The following is an 18,147-nucleotide window of genomic DNA, read 5'->3' on the forward strand; positions in this document are numbered from 1 at the left end:
TGCTAGTGGCAGACCCTGATTTGATGGAAGGTAAATTTCAACCTTTGTTTCCCAGCCTTTTTTGTAGAGACAAGCAATGATAAGCAGTACAGTTGACCCTTGAATAACACAGTGAGGGTATTTAGGGATGCCGACCATTCACGCAGTGGAAAATCTACGTATAACTTAAGCCATCCCTCTGCATACATAGAATCCCACCAGAAGAAGGAAAATACTACTTTTTAATGGCAGGTTCTCTTCTGGCTTTTCAGATGGGTTGGTTTTACACTCTGAAATCACAGTGAATAGCTCAGAGCTTAGCAATGAAACTTGCTAATAGCATTTAAACTACACACCCTGAAAAGTCTCCTTTGTGTCTGATAGAGTTTTGCAAATTCTTGTGGCAATTTTTGAAAAGTCTATAATTTATGGTTAACCCTTTATACTTTACAAAGTGTTTTCAGGTGCACTTTAAGTTGTTTACTCATAGTCCAGGGCTTTTCTCATACTTGGCATTGGATTAATGTTTAAAGGAAATCTAGGTTATATTTGAACTCGGGTTCTGCCTCTCATTCCACTATGACATGGAATCCCTAATTTTGAAAGTAGTTTATTAGTTAACACCGTTATAATTGATTGTTATAAATCCAAATCTGCTTTTAACAGATCTCTGGAATAAATGTTTTGAACTGGCTTCTAGGGAAGATCCTATCCTGCCTGAGGGAATCACTTGAAAAGTTTTAACTTAGGGACTCATCAATTAGATTTCATGCTGAAGACATAGGGGCTTAAAGGGAAAAAAACACCAAAAAACAAAAACTCAGTTGTAGATATAAAATATTCAGTGGAGATCTCTTTTTGTTGTTGTTTAATTTGGTGTTTATGAAGGAAGCACTTGTCTCTTATCTAAAGCTGATCCCATCTCCTTTATTTGATTGATTGTTAAATCTATTGATGAGTGAGCCATTCAGTCAGAATCCCCAGCAGCAAGGTCAGGGGACTGATTCCTCAGCTGGGAGGCTGGGGTCTTTGTGGAGAAACCTCCTCCCTGCACGAGCGTTTTGAGTATGCAGAACACATCATCTCAGCCTGGAGCTGGCAGTGAGTGCACACATGCACACACACACACACACACACACACACACACACACACACACACACACACACCAGCGCTTTCCCTTCAAGTGAGGCGGCGTTAGCAACTGCAGTCTCAGCTTCTTTGGCTGAGGAACCAGTGGCCACTGCCTGATTTATTGGAGGAGCACTGGAGCCCAGTTTCTAAGGGACCCGGTAACACGCTGCTGTCACAGCCAGTGGCAGACAGCCACTACTCCCCCGCTGCTTCCCAGCCCTGGCAAGAGGGCACCCTCTTCCAAAAGCCAGTTCGCCTAGGGAGGAGGTTGCTCCTGCTAAAGGTAAGACTGCTTCCTAGTCGCCCGTTTTCCTAACGTGTCAGCTACCTCACAATCCACTTTCAGGTAGGTGCTTGCAATTTCTTGTTTTAGGTGTGGGAAAACCTTCTCAATCATAGCAATTACTTTAACTGACAAAGTCTTTTTCACTCTAGGAAGCAGAACGATAAGGGTTTGATAGTTTAGCAATTATGCTTTTGATTAAAGTTTTGATGCAGATGGTAACTCTACTTCTCTCCCCACCCCTACTAATATTCTGCCTATGAAACTCAGCCTCAGCTTGTGATTCATCACCAGCCCCACATTTAGCATTTGTGTGTTTCTAACCTTGTGAGTTAGTTGACATTGTTATGCAACTCTGCATGTGTAAATTAAACACCTTAACGATTCTCTTCTTAATCTGTGAAAAACATGCCTTCGTTTTCTAAAATAAAAGCCAAGTGCTTTAAACTCTTCCTCAGCATTTAACATTTAGTGATATAGACAGGAGTGAAAGTTGCTGAATCACAGAAGTTTAATATTCATGCAAATCGCTGTATTTCTCAGAGAAAGCCAGGAAGTATATGTCTTTTCATCTTTTTGAGCTCTTATACATATCTGGATAATGTGGATTTGATGAGGGGAAGTTTTTGATTGAGATAAGTCTGTTGTGGGAAGTTGGATAAACTAATTATTTGAATTGGTAAAGAATTAACTGGAGGGGATTTCTTTTGCTAAAGTAAGCTGGGTTCTAGGATTCCATTTGCTGGGTTCTTAGCTAACAAATCTATCTTCTTTAAACTCCAAAACCAACAAGCAAGCAAACAAACAAAAACCCCAAAACTCAAAAACAAAAACACTATATAGTTTGTTAATTTAAGTCTTTTTGCCTTAGTGACATTCATGTGCATATGTTATTTTGCCCCTAACATGTCTTGACTATATATGTGTTCTTAGCCAAAATTCTAAGAGAAGTTAATAGGGAAAAATTTCAGCAACTTTCAAAATCCCCATCCTTTAATATTCATTTTAATTATTTCACACACATCACCTCACAAGAAGTTGTATGAGAGCATAATGGCCACTATTTAGCCAATTGAGTTGAAATGATCATAAGGAAAATAACCTTTAGAAGGCATGCATCCTATGTACAAGTCAGGCTCATTATCCCCGAGTTCAAAAGTGAGGTTTTATTGACTATGTTCCCCTTCCCCTTTTTATTGTGATAAGTTTACATGGTGACAGGTGATTACTAGAATTAGTGGCATGATCACATTGTAAAGTGTAAAAATGTAGAATCACTATATTGTACACCTGAAAATAATATAACCAATATAATATTGCATACCAACTATACTTAAATAATTTTTTTAAAAGTGGGGTTTTAAAGGAGTTTGTGGTATGCAGCATACTAATCAGAAATGCAGGTTTTTTTGTGACTCTTTTTACATATAAGCAGGAGTTTGTATATGTGCTGCACTTGTAACACTTCGTGTCTCTTTTCATCACCATCCTGGGAAGTGCCTCGAAGTCACAGTCTGTCTTGATGGCATGTCTGCCTTGATATGGATGTCCTCAGTTCTGAGGTGGGAACAGGGCACATGAGTTTAGGCAGATCTAGATTTACACTTGAAAGTCAAGGCATCACGTGGGGTCAGGAATTTCTAAGCACAGCTAGCCAGGTACCTTCTACTGTAATGACTCTAGGGATCCCTTGAACAAAAAGCCCATGTGTGTGAGTCTTCTGCTGCCTCTTTGGAAGGTAGAGGCAAAAGAAAAGAGTTGCTTTCTTCACTTGTTCATGTTTAATACAACCGATTCTTACGCAGTGCTCAATCAAGACTTGCAATCCATGACAAATATTTAACATATATTTTCTGTCATTGCTTTCAGATCCCATAATATCTATGGTTTCTGCAATAGCTGCTCTTCAACTAATTTGGCAAAATAGAATTCTGTAGTTTGTTATGCAGTAACAAATACACCAAGAAAACACACCTTTACTTTTTGTTCCTTCACACTTTGATTCCTGTTTGAACTTGGGATAAGACTGTTCATATTACTTTCTCCATGGTGCTCTGGCAGCTCAGGGCTCAGTCCCAGGTATTGTTTTTACTCCTAGTAAAAATCAGGAGATCACAAGCAGCAAGGGAGATAGAGGGCACATCATCCTTTTTTCCTCTTGGATGGGTGGTGGGTACTTGGAATGAAATCTTGGAGAGAGAGAGAGAGAGAGAGAGAGAGAGAGAGAGAGAGAGAGAACACTCTTTTTGTTTTTCTTTTGTCAGTCACGACCATTCAGCAAGCACCATAAGAAATACAAAGATGTGATCTTAACCAGCCTTCTGTGGAGGTGAAAGTAATTTAATTTGGTAGCTGAGCTAGCTTTCCCATTCTTGGTCTCCCTCACTCCGTGTCCCTAAAGTAGATGTGTGAGGCAGGTAAGGAGTTAGCCATTGCTTGCATCTATGGATTGCCATTCAAAGCTGTCTTGGCTGAGAGGGAATCAATTTCATGTTATTTGGATCCAGAGGTGATGACTCCTCTGTCATTATGCTGGCTGCTAGTCACCAGCCTTCTTAATTTTGATACACATATTTTTTTCCTCTATATCTGATAGCCTTTCCTGGGTAGCTTGGTGTTTTTTTGTTGTTGTTGTTGTTTGTTTGTTTGTTTTTTGAAATAAAGACAAGGAATGAACACTGTGGATTAAATCAAAGAAGTAGATTAATGAGTTAATGTTCAATACTGTTAGATCACACACATTTTAATTCTCAGCCATCAATGGAGTAAGGCTTTTGGTGCAATCCGCAGACATTTCTACACATTCACGATGACTTTACAGACCTATTTGGACCAAGGCAAAAGGAAGAGAGGAAAAAATAAAGTACAAGCAAAGTGTATAAGCATTCATGAAATGCAAACAGGTGCTGAATACTGAGAAAACCATGTAGTTATACTCACAAGCTGCTTTTCCCCAAATTGTGCTAGATTATACACTAGCCCTAACAATGGCATATTGTACGCACCCTTCAGGGCTGCACTGAGTGATAGCTGTAAATTAGAATGAAGAGAAGAAAGTGCTCTACAGTTTCAATATTGAGGAGAATTAAGATCCAGATGGTAAAGCTTTTTAGAGCAATACATTGGATGGTGTTACAAGCGTCTGTGGCTACTGCCCTATTATATTCTCTCTGCTAAAATGCGGTTTGATGGAGGAACTGATTGCTAAGAGGCATCTTGTAAACCTAGGAAAATGAACGTCCTTTCCATAGTAAATTTCCCATCTTTGCTGGGTTATTTTTATTTCCCTAATTCTTAAGGTTTTCTTCTAATCCCAAATTCAATCAAAAGTAGATAATGTGATTGTTTTAATTTTAGGTAGTGTTTTCTTTTCTCTCTCTCATTGTTGTTTTTCAACCTGAGTATTTTCCTCACATTATGAATGCATTTGAAAAGTGTATGAGACTGCTTGGAAATGGACTCAGAATGGTTATTAGACAGGTTTCCATCTGGCTTCCTAAATGTCTCTAGTCCAAGACCAATTCTTCTAATTATCCTGTCTCTACAAAGACAATTCTTATAAGAACTAATGGGGAGGGGGATAGCTCAGGTGTTTCATTGTTCAAGACATTAGGTTTGCTTTGAAGGGATAATTTTTCTCCTTTCTGTCCTCTAGTGAGAATCTCATTGCTTCCAACCTCTGGGGCCACAGTGGCGTCTCCGCTCAGGCATAGATATAGAGAGTGAGCCACCTTGCGGTGATGAAGAGGAACTGATACTTTTAGCTGAGCTTTCCACTACGTTACTGGACAGGGCATTGCTGGTTTCTGTTATATTTCAAAGAGGTGTTGGTTTTGTGAAAGCTTCCTTTAATCTTATTTTCTGCTTTTCAAATCAACTGTTTAGTTTCTAGTACAAGATTTTTCACTTAATGACATTTTTTTCTAACCTGTTATGACACATCTCTTTCACCTCAAATTTTTGTTTCTTGTGTACATATATTTATAAAATGTTATGCTGTTTTTCATGTATTTAATAATACATATTTATACATATGTTGTATATATTAAAGTATCAAGATACATCAATAAAGAGTAAAACTTCATACAGAAAGCAATGAAATTATGTTTCCTCAGGGTATTTATTCTGCATTTTGAATAGCCTATATATAAGAGTAGTTTGATATGTCTACATGTTTGTGCTTAAGGAAATATTTATATATCTATGAACATAAATATATAACTATAATACAAAATATGTATCATATTAATGTATGCATTTTTCTGTACCAAATAGAGTCATGAGGTATCATTTCCTAAGACACATTAGGTGTCTTTTTAAGACTAATCTAGCTAATCAATTACCAAGTCTGCAAGAGCCCAGGACTTATTTCTTTATCCCTTTTCAACGTTCCTTTTCTCTGTACTGCAGATCAGCAGTGACATTAGTAGAGGAGGCATCTCTTGACAGGAAAGAACTCTTTGCAAGGGCTGTGGCTGAGGGCATGCCTTTGAGAAATGGAGTTCTCTAAATATATATAGCAAGTGTGAAGATACTGTATAATAAAGGAAGTGATTATTCCAGGTAGTTATTTCTAATTTAGAAGAATTGGGAGCAGGTGGGAGAAATCCAATTAAACCAAGATTTGTTTTAATTGCATTTACTCTGATCAAAAAGAAAAACAAATTTGAAAAGTTGAATAACAGGTAATTTGTTTAATTCTTTAATTAATTATTTAATAGTTACACTATTTAGAGAACACTGACTAGAATCAAGTGTGTAGATTTGCTTTGTAGGTCTTGAAGTCAGTTTCCTTCTAGGTAGCCCCCATCTTATCCACGCTGTTCTTCAACTGCACTCATTTATTTGGTCCTATAGCCAGTATAAACTGATAACTCTCTGTATGCATTTAAAAAAATAGTACAGAGACATTGTTTTGAAAGTTTTTCTTCCACGTAAGTTATCTGCAGCTTGAAGTATGAATACAATCAGAAATTAGTAATTCTTGAGTGAAACTCAAGAAGTTGTCATGTAATGTTCTACTTGTTTGAGATCTAAATGGTGAAAAGAAGTTCATATGTCTCATTCCATTTATTGTCCCTGAAGTAGAATCAAGTATAATAAAATCGTTCTATTTATTAAGGGTCAGCTCCCATGTCATTGTGAGGAAATATAAAAAATATATTAATATAGTTTTAATATAACAGGTACTAATCTTGAATATTCGAACCTTTAGAAAATTCCCCGTAAATGTTAGGTGTTACTGAAAATTATTAGAAAGTTTATGATTCATCTATTCATTTTAATTTGAGACTTTCCTCATGTGTGTCAGTAATGGGAAGTACAATTTTGATTAGAATTCAGTTTAATTTTCATAAGCGAATGTTCCTCTCTTTGTAAGTCTCTTAACTAGAACTCAGTGAGATGGGTTACTAGGTACACACAGATCTGTAATCATTTAAGTATATTTTAAATTGATGGCTAATAAGCAACATGATATTCCCTCATAAAAAAAAAAGGGAAAAAACAGGAGCCTTTTATTTTACATGACTTTATTTTAAAATATGAAGTATTAAAGAATGTAACTTTTTCCCTTTTAGTTTTGAGTTTAAGGATCTAAAAATCCCTAGTCAGTATTCGCTCTCTGAATTATGATGCTTTTGGTTAATTATTTTTCACAATGACCTTTGAATGTATGTAAATTAGACTTTTGATGAACTGGAATATTTTATAGATTCTCTGCATAAATCATACCAGGTTAAAAAAAAAAAATCAACCTGTTTAAGGAGCAGGATATTTTTGGACCTTCCTCATTTGCTGCAAAGACTGAGGACACCTCAATGCTGCTGCCTACAAGTATATGCCTTCAGGGGCAGGCAGCCTGCAGATTTTTCACAAAGGCATATTCCTCAGTTTATTCTTAGTTTTAAAGAAAACTTATTATGTGAAGAAAACTTATATGTCAATTGAAGCTGTGAAGGAGCAGGGTATGGCCATATAAAATCCAGTTTTCTAGGTTAGTTTTCCAAGGTAATGATTTTTTTAATGAATATACTGATATATTGGCTTCCATAATAATATGTATTATTATCATTATTATTTAACTAGAAGCAATAATTTAGAAAATTATTCTACTCTTTTATCTATACAGTAATTTAAATTAAAGCATTCTTAAAGTAATTATAAATTGTCTTATTGAATTCTCAAGTAATCAGATAATGCTTAATCATTCTAAATAAAATGTCATTTAGAATATCTCAATTGTCTTACATACTGTGGCAATAAAGACTGACTATTTCTATATTAATTTTTCAAATGCCCAGCAACATTGTCTGTATCTTATACTCATGATTTTCTTTAATTTAAGCTAAAAGTTTACAATCCATTATTTGTTCGCCATAATGACTAATTTTTTGATCTTCCACTATTATCACTTTTTTGAATCCTTTACTATTCTCCTTAAGTGTAACAACAACAACAACAACAACAACAACAAAACCAATATTCCCAATATGGAAAGGAAAATAATATGCCCAATACTGCTTCACAGTCTAAGTATTTTTCATTAAAATGATTGGCTATAAAATAGTTGCTTGGTAAGCCCAAATAACAGTCTTCACTTGAGGGGATTTTGTATTAATAGCTTTCTTAGCAGGCTCAGGCATGCCTGCTGAATGGTACACTGGGTATTTTTTTGATTCAAGGGATCTGATGTAGGCTATCTAAAGAAGTACTAAGTCTCTAGCTCAGGACTTGAGAAATAAAGATTTTCAATTAAGGAGAACCAGGAAATGCCATACCAGTTCATACACACACCAATTTGCATGTGTGTGTCCATTTTAAAACTCCAGAGTATTATCTCGTATACAGGGATGAGAATCTCACATGTCATTCTTTCTAATTTCATTGACCACCTTGGCCACATTGTCCAGGTTTTCTTATGCTCACCACAGATTTCACATCTATAGTAAAGTGTGACTGATGTGTCTCAGATCTCCTGAACTCCTCTTACTTTTGTTCTTTCCCCCAGCTAATTGCATACATCCTTCAGCCACAGCTATAGGCAAAAAAGAAAAACTGTGAAGCGCATTAAAAGGACACCCTCTCCCACCTAAAGAGACACATCAGCTATTCTCATTTACCTTTAACAAAGATATGGAGGAAAAAAAAATTAGTAACAATTATTATTTTGTCTTTGTTATCACTGAGAAAAATCACTTATCAATATTTAAAATCTTTTTAAAATAAGTTTCTGCCTTATAATTTAGAGGTAAATAAGAATAGGAATAACTTTCTCATGCATCTAGCCATTTACTACGTACACAACTTTTACAGACTTTTATGTGTTACGTCTCCTCTGCAAATTTCTTGGGGTTCAGTGCTACTATACATAGACAGTGTTACCACAACTTTCACAATGATAGAAATTATCTGATGTGCTTTTTTTAAAAAATAATATCTTTCCATAACCCTCCATGGAGAGCATTCTCATTTAGCGTTTCTGGGATGATGTACAAGAGTTAACATTTTTACTTGATAATTTGTATAATCACAGTCACACAAGGTTGGCAAACATTGAGATACCTCTTGGTTCCACTGTGATATGCATAGAGTAGCCACTTCATTTTTTTAAAAACGTAACTAAATTTCATCTTATTAGACCCTATTTGCTGAGACATTTTGAAACCTTGAATGTGTGATTCTACTGAATTAGCTGAGCAACTCAGCCCTGTGTCATCAATTAATTTAATAAGTGAGCCTCTGTGTCTTCTGCATTTGCATCTGTGGTTTTGAACAAGATTCAGTTCAACAACCTGCTAGAATTTCCCATCTAATTTGGCATTAAACCAATAGTTCACATTAATTGTTGTCAGTGTTTAAACTACAAATCCATCTAACTGTTCATCTTTCATTCTACTGTGTTTCCCCGAAAATAAGACCGGGTCTTACATTAATTTTTGCTCTAAAAGACGCATTACGGTGTATTTTCAGGGGATGTCTTGTTTTTTCATACACAACAATCTACATTTATTCAAATGCAGTCAGTCATCTTCTTCTGGAACACCATTATGAGGTACTAAATGAGTCCATCTGGCTCACGATCATACCTGGGGCTTATTTTCTGGGTAGGTCTTATTTTTTGGGAAACACGGTGCTTCAAGCTTTTCATTTTGTTGGTAAGTATCTATCTCAATTGAGACTTCATCAAAGTTTACTGAAATTATTCTTAACATAACTCCTTAGTACAGTATTCCACTTCAAAAAATATGTTGGCATGACTTCTTATAAACCCATGTAAGCTTCCAATAATCACTACATCTTTTTGGAAATCTTTATGGACTCTATCCATCATGATCCATTACAGAATTTTGTTGGGTGGATGATAAATTTGTAAATTACTTTCCCTCATCACCAGTCTTTAGAAGACTCTCCCACTCTCTAGAATTTTTTGAATACCATATTTTGCCATGTATAATGCACACCTTGTGGCCCAAATTTGTGAGGGAAAATAAGGATGCACATTATACATGGGTAGTGCTGATTCCGTATCTATATAAATGTTTTTAATCTTTTATTTATGCTTATGAGTTAAAAGTGTAACTCTAGAAATCAATAACGATATCCATATGCAAAATAGTATCCTGGAATATGGAATCGGTTTTGTTGAATTTATGATGAACTTGCAACGACATAGAGTTTTTGGCCTTCTATGGTGCTTAAATATCGTAAATTTGTTACCGGTACATAAAACTTATTGTATCTTGTATCTGTTCTTGTGTTTTGTAATTATTTGTTACATAAAATTTCTTGTACCATATTCGGTTTAAAAATAAATGCTAAAGTTCCTTTATAATACAAAAAAACAAGTACCTAAATGCAAACAAATAAGAAGTGATTTAAAAAATTAAAATTAAAGATGTTTTTCCTGAAAGTTTGGGCCAAAAACATGGCTATGCATTACACACGACAAAATATGGTTAATTACTAAGAGCAGTTTTACTGTCACCCCTAACAATCACCTTTCCTCAGATACGTGTTCTGTAACTGTGTTCCTTCTTATTGGTTTAAATCCTCACTGGCCTACATTTATGTTACCATTTACAACATGAATGAATGCTTACTTTTTTTCCTTGAAAATAAAAATGTGTTGGGTAATTTGACTTCTCTCAATTTGTATTAAAATTTATATTATTGGCCCAAGGCAGTGAATCCATCTCTTCCATATTTTTGCTTTTTATTGCAAACATGCCTAAGTTAGCTTTTTCTATAATCTGTAGCTTTTTTAGGTATCTCGTCTCAGTCTAGTTTTTAGCTTTGATGAAAAAAATATATATAGGTATTTAATCTGTTTAAATGTTGTTTTATGCCAGAATCTGCATGAGTATGAAAAATTGGACTTATGCCATCAAGCATAAGTCCTTCGAGCATTTGACCTGACATTCATTCAAGACCACAGAAGAAATAGCTCTAAGAAGTCTTGATATGAATACTATGTTTGATGAATATAGTATTATTTTATGCAACTTTAGGGGTATTATATTACTGCTAGAGCAGTAAGTTCAAAACGACTCATTTTTGCCTCTAAAGTTTTGCATTTGTTTTGTTCTCTGCTACATCCCCACTGTCTCAAAAAATTATTGGCCAAAACAAACCCCCTCCCCCATCTATTTTGTTGTATTTGATAGTAGGTGAGACAATAAAGAAGATAAGTAAAAAAAAGGAAAAAAATTGCTTTTGAGAGTGCATTTAAGAAGACATCTGGAGACATGCTCAGAATTGGTCAGGAAAGAAAAAAAACATTGAAAGGTGAAATCATAATCATTCACAAAATAGTGAAAATCACACTATATTGCCAGTAGGAAAAAGTTACATTTTGTGAATTGTGTTTTTAAAATAAAATCGTCTGAGTGAGAGGTAGCTAGTATTTAGATTCATTAAAAAAAAATGCAATCTAGAATCCTCCTCCTCCCCTTCTCTTCCTCCTTTTTGAGAATAGAGAGAGGATGAATGCAGGACAAATAGGAGGAGGGCAAAGATATATTGCAAGAGGTGGGCAAGTATCAAAACGTGGAGAAATTCTATCTTGTACTAAGAATGTTTGGTGAATTTTTAAGCTGCAAAGGAACACACTGTTTAAAGATATCTCAAAGCAATAATGGACCATGGCAGCATTAATTGCAAAGATGGCAAACATACCACTCTTCCAAAAATGTATCTTCTTACAATCACTGTCTGTGCAAGTGATACATTATTCTACTGTTTCTCAATACTAAGTTATACTAATAACATTCCACTTTTGTTCAGATTCTAAAATTTGGATAGTGGTGTATACTACTTCTCATGGCTGTCCTGCTCTTTATATCATGACTTTTTAAAACAAATATTATTAAAATTAAAATCAAGTAACATAAAATATAAAATGTAATATATTTTAGAAGACCTAAATGAGTTGAGGTTGAAAAAGTAGAGGAAGAGATTTAAAAAATAATTCAATTTTTACTTTTCTAGATTGGCTAAAAGTTCCTGTTTCTCAGAAATTTGGCAATGTCTCTGTTGACACATATGTATTGGGTTATCAAGTTGACTAAATAACTTGCTTGCTCTTATATATAAAGGATTTCATGTCTGCATTCTCTCTCTCTCTCTCTCTCTCTCTCTCTCTTTCTCCATTTGTTTGTTTCTCTCTGTCTCTTATTTTTTCCCTTAAAAGGAAAAAAAAAAAAAAATTCTAATTGAGTAGAAAAAATTGCACTCAGAATCTGACCTGGCTGTGAATTCTGGATCCCTCCTTCACTTGAAGCATGACTTTGAAAAGTCACTAAAGGTTCTTGGTATCCATTTCCTTATTTCCTTACCTACAAAATCAGGTGATATTTATGTCTTAAATTTGCTCTAAAAACGAAATGAAATAGTATGTTAATATAATTAATCATCTAACTGAAATATCAAAAATATATTCAATTAATTGACCTAGTATCCTAGCTATTTTGTTGTGCATAAGATATACATAGAGGTTTTGTTCAAATATAAATTGTTGGACCCCAGGTTGAAATTTTCTGATTCAGTGGGTCTAGGTGGGACCCAATAATTTGCATTTTAACTAGTTCTCAAATGATGAGGACGATGATGAGGAGGATGCTGATGATGGTCTGGAGCTAGACTTTAAGAACCACTTCTTTAGGCCAACTCCCTTACCAGGGATGGTTAGTGGCAGTAGAAATTTACATAGCAAGTTTAGCATCAAGTGAGGTCTGAAATATTGTTATGACACAATACCTAGTCCACTGTTCTCTTCCATCACATCAGTGTTTCGAATAGTATATTCTCCAGAACACTACTTGTATCCACTAGGAAGTACATATGCACATAGTAAATAAGTTATTTACTTTGTTTGCGATAGCATTTGATCAGAATACCTGTTTCTTTATTTTTAACTGTCATGATTAATAAAGCCTCTATCTACTAAGCCTTTAATTGCTAATTTTTACAAATCTTTACATAGGTAATTTTCTTTTTACTTTATTTGCTTTATAATCCGTTCCATTGGCATTCTTCCAAATTGATTTTAATTGCTGCATTTTCTTACCAGAGCTTCTCTCTCAGGGTTACAACCATAGTTAGGACCTGCTGAAATTGATCTGTTTCTTACTGAGAATACTTACTTTGCAACACAATAGTATGTATTTGCTTCCAAATGTCCTCATATCTTGTTAATGTATGAAATCACTGTCAACAGGAGGGCTTCAGTTGACAGAAAGAAAATCAGATTGGGAATTAGTGTTTTTTTTTCATTGTTGTTTTAAGATTTCTGTATCTGGGCTTTAATACCTTAATTCAAGCAAGACACTACATGAATATCAATCAATGGACTGAAACATGATTAGTATGACATGCCAAAAGGTAAGATAATTTGAAACCGAAGTAGAGTTATTGTAGGTAAGACAAGTATTCACTATTTGGCTTTTAACGAACTAAACTTGCTCTAGGCCAAAAAGGAAAACAAACTATAAATGACTCAGAAAAGATGCAGCTTCTGTTAGAATTTGTACCTAGATAAAGAGAGAAGGCAAATATTAGGATGGTGCAAAAGTAATTGCGAGTTTTGCAATTATTTTTAACCTTTTAAACCGTAATTACTTTTGCACCAACCTAATAGATCTACATTTCCCTAGATAGAAAGACAAGAAGACAGCCTCCAGGATTTGGTCAAGCCAATGAGAAAAAGTCCTGAAACATTTGCACATGCTGAGCTGGATAATGGAAAGCATGCAACTTTTGCAGGGAGACAGATCAACGCATGAATGATGTTTCCCAATTTATTTGTCTGTGACCTAGGAAAAATTATTTAGTCTCTTGAAATCTCAGTTTTCTCATCTGTAAATAAGGGTGTGAATAACACTTTTTCTTTTTCTTGCTAAATTATACTGAGGATAGGTCCTGTGAATGCAGGAGGGCGTCTGTCTGGTATTATCTTGGGTACTCCTAAAATTAGTCAAAGCAAAGAATGCTGGATATTAAGCCCTTTTATCCTTCAACTTTATCCCACAGAGATAACGGTATCAGTTTAAGATGGATAAACACATTAAAATGCTAATTATGCTTATAAAAGCTATCATTGCATTCTTTTTTTAATTGAGTCTGATAATTAACCAAAAGCTATGTTACAGGTTTTAGGAAAGTAAAGTCTATTTTGTCATAATTCAAGGTCACTTAAATATAATTTTCTTTCCTCCATCCAGATTTTGTGTTGTTCCAACGGTTAAATAGACAATCTAACACATAAAATATCTTAGATCAGAGAAAAATAGGGAACACTATGACAGACATTGATAGCTTTATTAGATTACATAACTTTAAGAAAAAAACACAGTTTAAGTAAGATGTTGCTTCTGTTTCACTCTGTGTCTCTGTTGCCTTTTTTATTCTCCACTAGTTAATTTTCAGAATACTGGATGTCAAATCAGAGCAAGTAGCATTGATGGATTGGTTTAGCCCCACAAAGGTTTATTGCAAATTGTTCACCTTCTTTGCAGAGGATGGGATCTTGACTCTATTGCTTGGTCCCTGTGTGCACTAAAGCTCTAGGACATCTGCTTGATGTCTGTGTCCTGCCCACGCCGCTACTTGACTCCAGATAGGAACATCTTTGTTGGCAACTGGGCCTCATTACACACCCACACACTTCCCCTGAACAGTGCTCCAGGACTAACTCTGAAAGATTAAGTGCCTATTTATTTCTACAATGTTTCAAGACCAAACATCGTAGGAAGAAGACAGAGGCATAATGTCACCCTGTGAGAAAAACACAATTGCTATGAAACTTTCTGAGAGATTTTAGAATTTAACACCGAGTGGCCTGTGGACTCAAAGTAAAATTTTTATGGTATAAATTAGATCATATGACCCTTTCACTTAAAATCCTTTAATGGTATTCAGGTGGAAGCCCAAGCTCTTTAGGGTTTATCCATTTCTCTATGGTCCATCTGGTTTGCTGTCTTTCAGGTTTATATACAACCTCTTTCCCAGGAGCAGCTATGCTCCAGCCACAGGGAATTGCTCACATTTCTCCCCAGGCCATGACCTCTTGTCTCTGAACCTATGGTGCATGTTCCTTCTTATTGCCCAACTTTTCATTTAAAACTTCCTTAAACATCATCATCTATTGGAAGCATTCTCTGACAACATCTTCATAGATTAGGTACCTTTGTCTCTCCTTGTTTCTTTCATAGTACATAACACTTGTCTCTTTACCTATAATCCTAGAGGCTTCTAGAGACCTAACATGGCCTAATACCACTAATTTATGAGGGTCAACTAATAGTAGTATGAGAATTCCATTTCATTGACCTCTCTGTCCCTGGAGCCTATCATGGTATTGTGAACATAGGAAGGGCTCAATAAATGTTCAAAAAGAAAAAATATCCCACTCATCCAACATGAAGAATATCTATCATAAAAAGCCACTTATCCCGTCTAAACATTTGAGAATGTCCCCCCGCCCCCCCACAAACATACACACACACTGTGACATCGTTACTCCAAACTTCAAGTCATTCTCACTATTAAAGAATGATATATTGAAAAGGCAAGGCTGATGCGCCGTCTAGCTTTGTCACTGAGTACTGTATCACTGAATTGGCATACTAAGGGCGTGCTTGGTACCCAGCAACATTATTATTCTCTTAGGAAATTGTAACTGTTACTTCAGAAAAAAGAAACAATCAGATTGGTCAGGAGAAAAGTTAGAATATTTATTGACTTCCTTACATGTACAGTGTGGTTAGAACATTTAGAAAAGTTAGAATATTTATTGACTTCCTTACATGTACAGTGTGGTTTAATATTATTTTTATTAAAAAATATTTGTGAAGGAATCCCGCACTAATTTTAATGTTTAAGGCTTCTAGAGACCTAACATGGCCTAATACCACTAATTTATGAGGTTCAACTAATTATTCACATTTTCTTGCCTCAGTTTGATCTTATTTAGTAAATTAGTACAATAAAACCTGATTCTCAGGGGTTTTGTGAAAAGTAAATTAAATAAAGTGTATGAACACCCATGGAGTAGTTGCTGGCATGTATTAAAAACTTTGTAAGGGCCACCACTGATTACTGATTACCACTTTATTTCTGAGAATTAAAGTTTTAGTCATAAAACTTCGATAACTTTCATGTATTCTTCAATACCAACTCTGCGTTCATATGTAATGATGGCCAGATGAATGAATTTATTGAGTCTGTATATTAAAAATACTGAAAATTATTATGTTTAAATGTGAATATTTATGTGTACACACATATACAATAGTCATAATATTGCATTGGGATTTTATTAAAGTAGATTATACTCTAAGATGATACTTGCTTATTGAGTTTGTTTTCCTAGATGAAATAGTACAGATAATGAAACACAACATATAGTAGAAAAATATCACTCCTCCTTCCCTGAGAGTCCAGGTTATTCCCCTTCTTCTAAGGGTTTTCTGCTTTAAATTTCATGCATTTAAATATAAAGCTATTTTTAAAAATAGCTAACAATACCAGCCTTCAGAAATAAGTTATATCTTAGTTTATCAATTTTTAATATTTTTCTAAGTATTTCTATTTAATTGATACTGTACCATAGATATAATTTAATATGATGCCTTTATTTACTTAATATAATGTAAGCATTATTTTCGTATCTTTAAATGCTCATTCTTTGCTGGTCTCATTTTAATGGTCTGAGGCCATTTTAGTTTAATTATTTCCCTGCTTAGAGAAGCTCCATCTGACCATCTCCCACTTTACCCCTTGCTCTGCAAGACTAGGTTAACTCCCCTAATCATGTGTTTCACAGCACTTATTCTACTTTTAATTATATATGATGTAATTTTACTGCTGTGATTTTAATATAAATTTCAGTTGTTTATGTGATAATTTGTTTAGTGCTTCCCTCACTAGTCTGGAAGTTTCAGAATCTCTGGGACTATTCCTGTCTTCTTTGTCATTGTATCTATAATGCATAAAACAGTAACATGCTACTAGTAGTTTCTTTATAAATGACTGGAAAAAAGTTACTGGAGTTTAGTGGGAATCCATTTGGCTGTCTCAGGCTCATTTGGAAGACAAATAGGGTGGTCCCTCCTGCATCCATTAACAGATGGAACTGAGAAGGAAGTGACCAAAAATATAGCACAATATCTGCAACTCAGATGGTTTTCCCAGCCCAGACCCAAAAATTAACATCTGAAAGTTGAAATAAAAGTAATACCGTGTTTCCCTGAAAATAAGACCTAGCTGGACAATGAGCTCTAATGAGTCTTTAGGAGCAAAAAATTAATATAAGACCCAGTATTATATTAAATTATATTATATTATATTATATTATATTATATTATATTATATTATATTATATATATTATATTATATATATTATATTATATATATTATATATATTACATTATTATATTATATTATATATTATATTATATTATATTATATTATATTATATTATATTATATATATTATATATATTATATTATATTATATTATATTATATTATATTATATTATATTATATTATATTATATTATATAGACCGGGTCTTATAGTAAAATAAGACTGGGTCTTATATTAATTTTTGCTCCAAAAGACACATTAGAGCTGATTGTCCAGCTAGGTCTTATTTTCGGGGAAACACGGTAGTGAAAATGATAAGAGTTGTTTCACTAGATTCTCTGTGGAACATTTGGAGTCTCAGAACCTGGTAAGATTGGTGTCAGTAACGTCAGCTGAGGAGGAAGAGAAGGACAATGATCTTTAGGCCAGAGCCCTTCCTATAAATACCAGGACTCTCAACCCAGATTTTTAACATCAATTTCAACGCTTGTAGTGTTTAACCACATAAGGCTTTTATTTATTTATTTATTGACTTACTTCTCTATTATGGAGAACAAGAAAGATAATTTTGGTGAGATGTTAAATAGTGATAAGCAAATTAGTTCTAGAGCACATGTGAGATGCCATCCTGCTGGCTATCATAAATATTTAAATGAAACAGGAGGGCCTTAAACTTCTATGAAATAAGTGGGAATTCAGGAAATGCTACCTGTGACTCCTAATATGACTTTATTTTTATTTCCCTCATAGTGTGACTTATGAACTACAAGTTATGTGTAAAAAAAAAAAAGTGAAAAAATATTTCTTCTTTGTAAGAGTAGGTGAAATCGAGACTATTGTACATTCAAGAATCATCTGTCACCATCTTCTCCGTTTAGCTTTCCTTGATC

The 18,147-nt window shown here is 34.4% G+C and overlaps 1 long non-coding RNA gene across 2 annotated transcripts in view; it reads left to right on the forward strand.

The window, feature by feature from the left end:
- Nucleotides 1-1,183: 1,183 nt before the first annotated feature.
- Nucleotides 1,184-18,147, forward strand: part of LOC141572435 (uncharacterized) — a 1,196,122-nt gene continuing 1,179,158 nt past the window's right edge. For both annotated transcript variants that reach the window (XR_012497796.1, XR_012497795.1), the window contains exon 1: nt 1,184-1,394. This is a non-coding gene — a long non-coding RNA (uncharacterized LOC141572435). The remainder of the gene's footprint in view (nt 1,395-18,147) is intronic.

Source organism: Rhinolophus sinicus, linkage group LG06, assembly GCF_036562045.2.
Source record: "Rhinolophus sinicus isolate RSC01 linkage group LG06, ASM3656204v1, whole genome shotgun sequence".
NCBI lineage: Eukaryota > Metazoa > Chordata > Mammalia > Chiroptera > Rhinolophidae > Rhinolophus > Rhinolophus sinicus.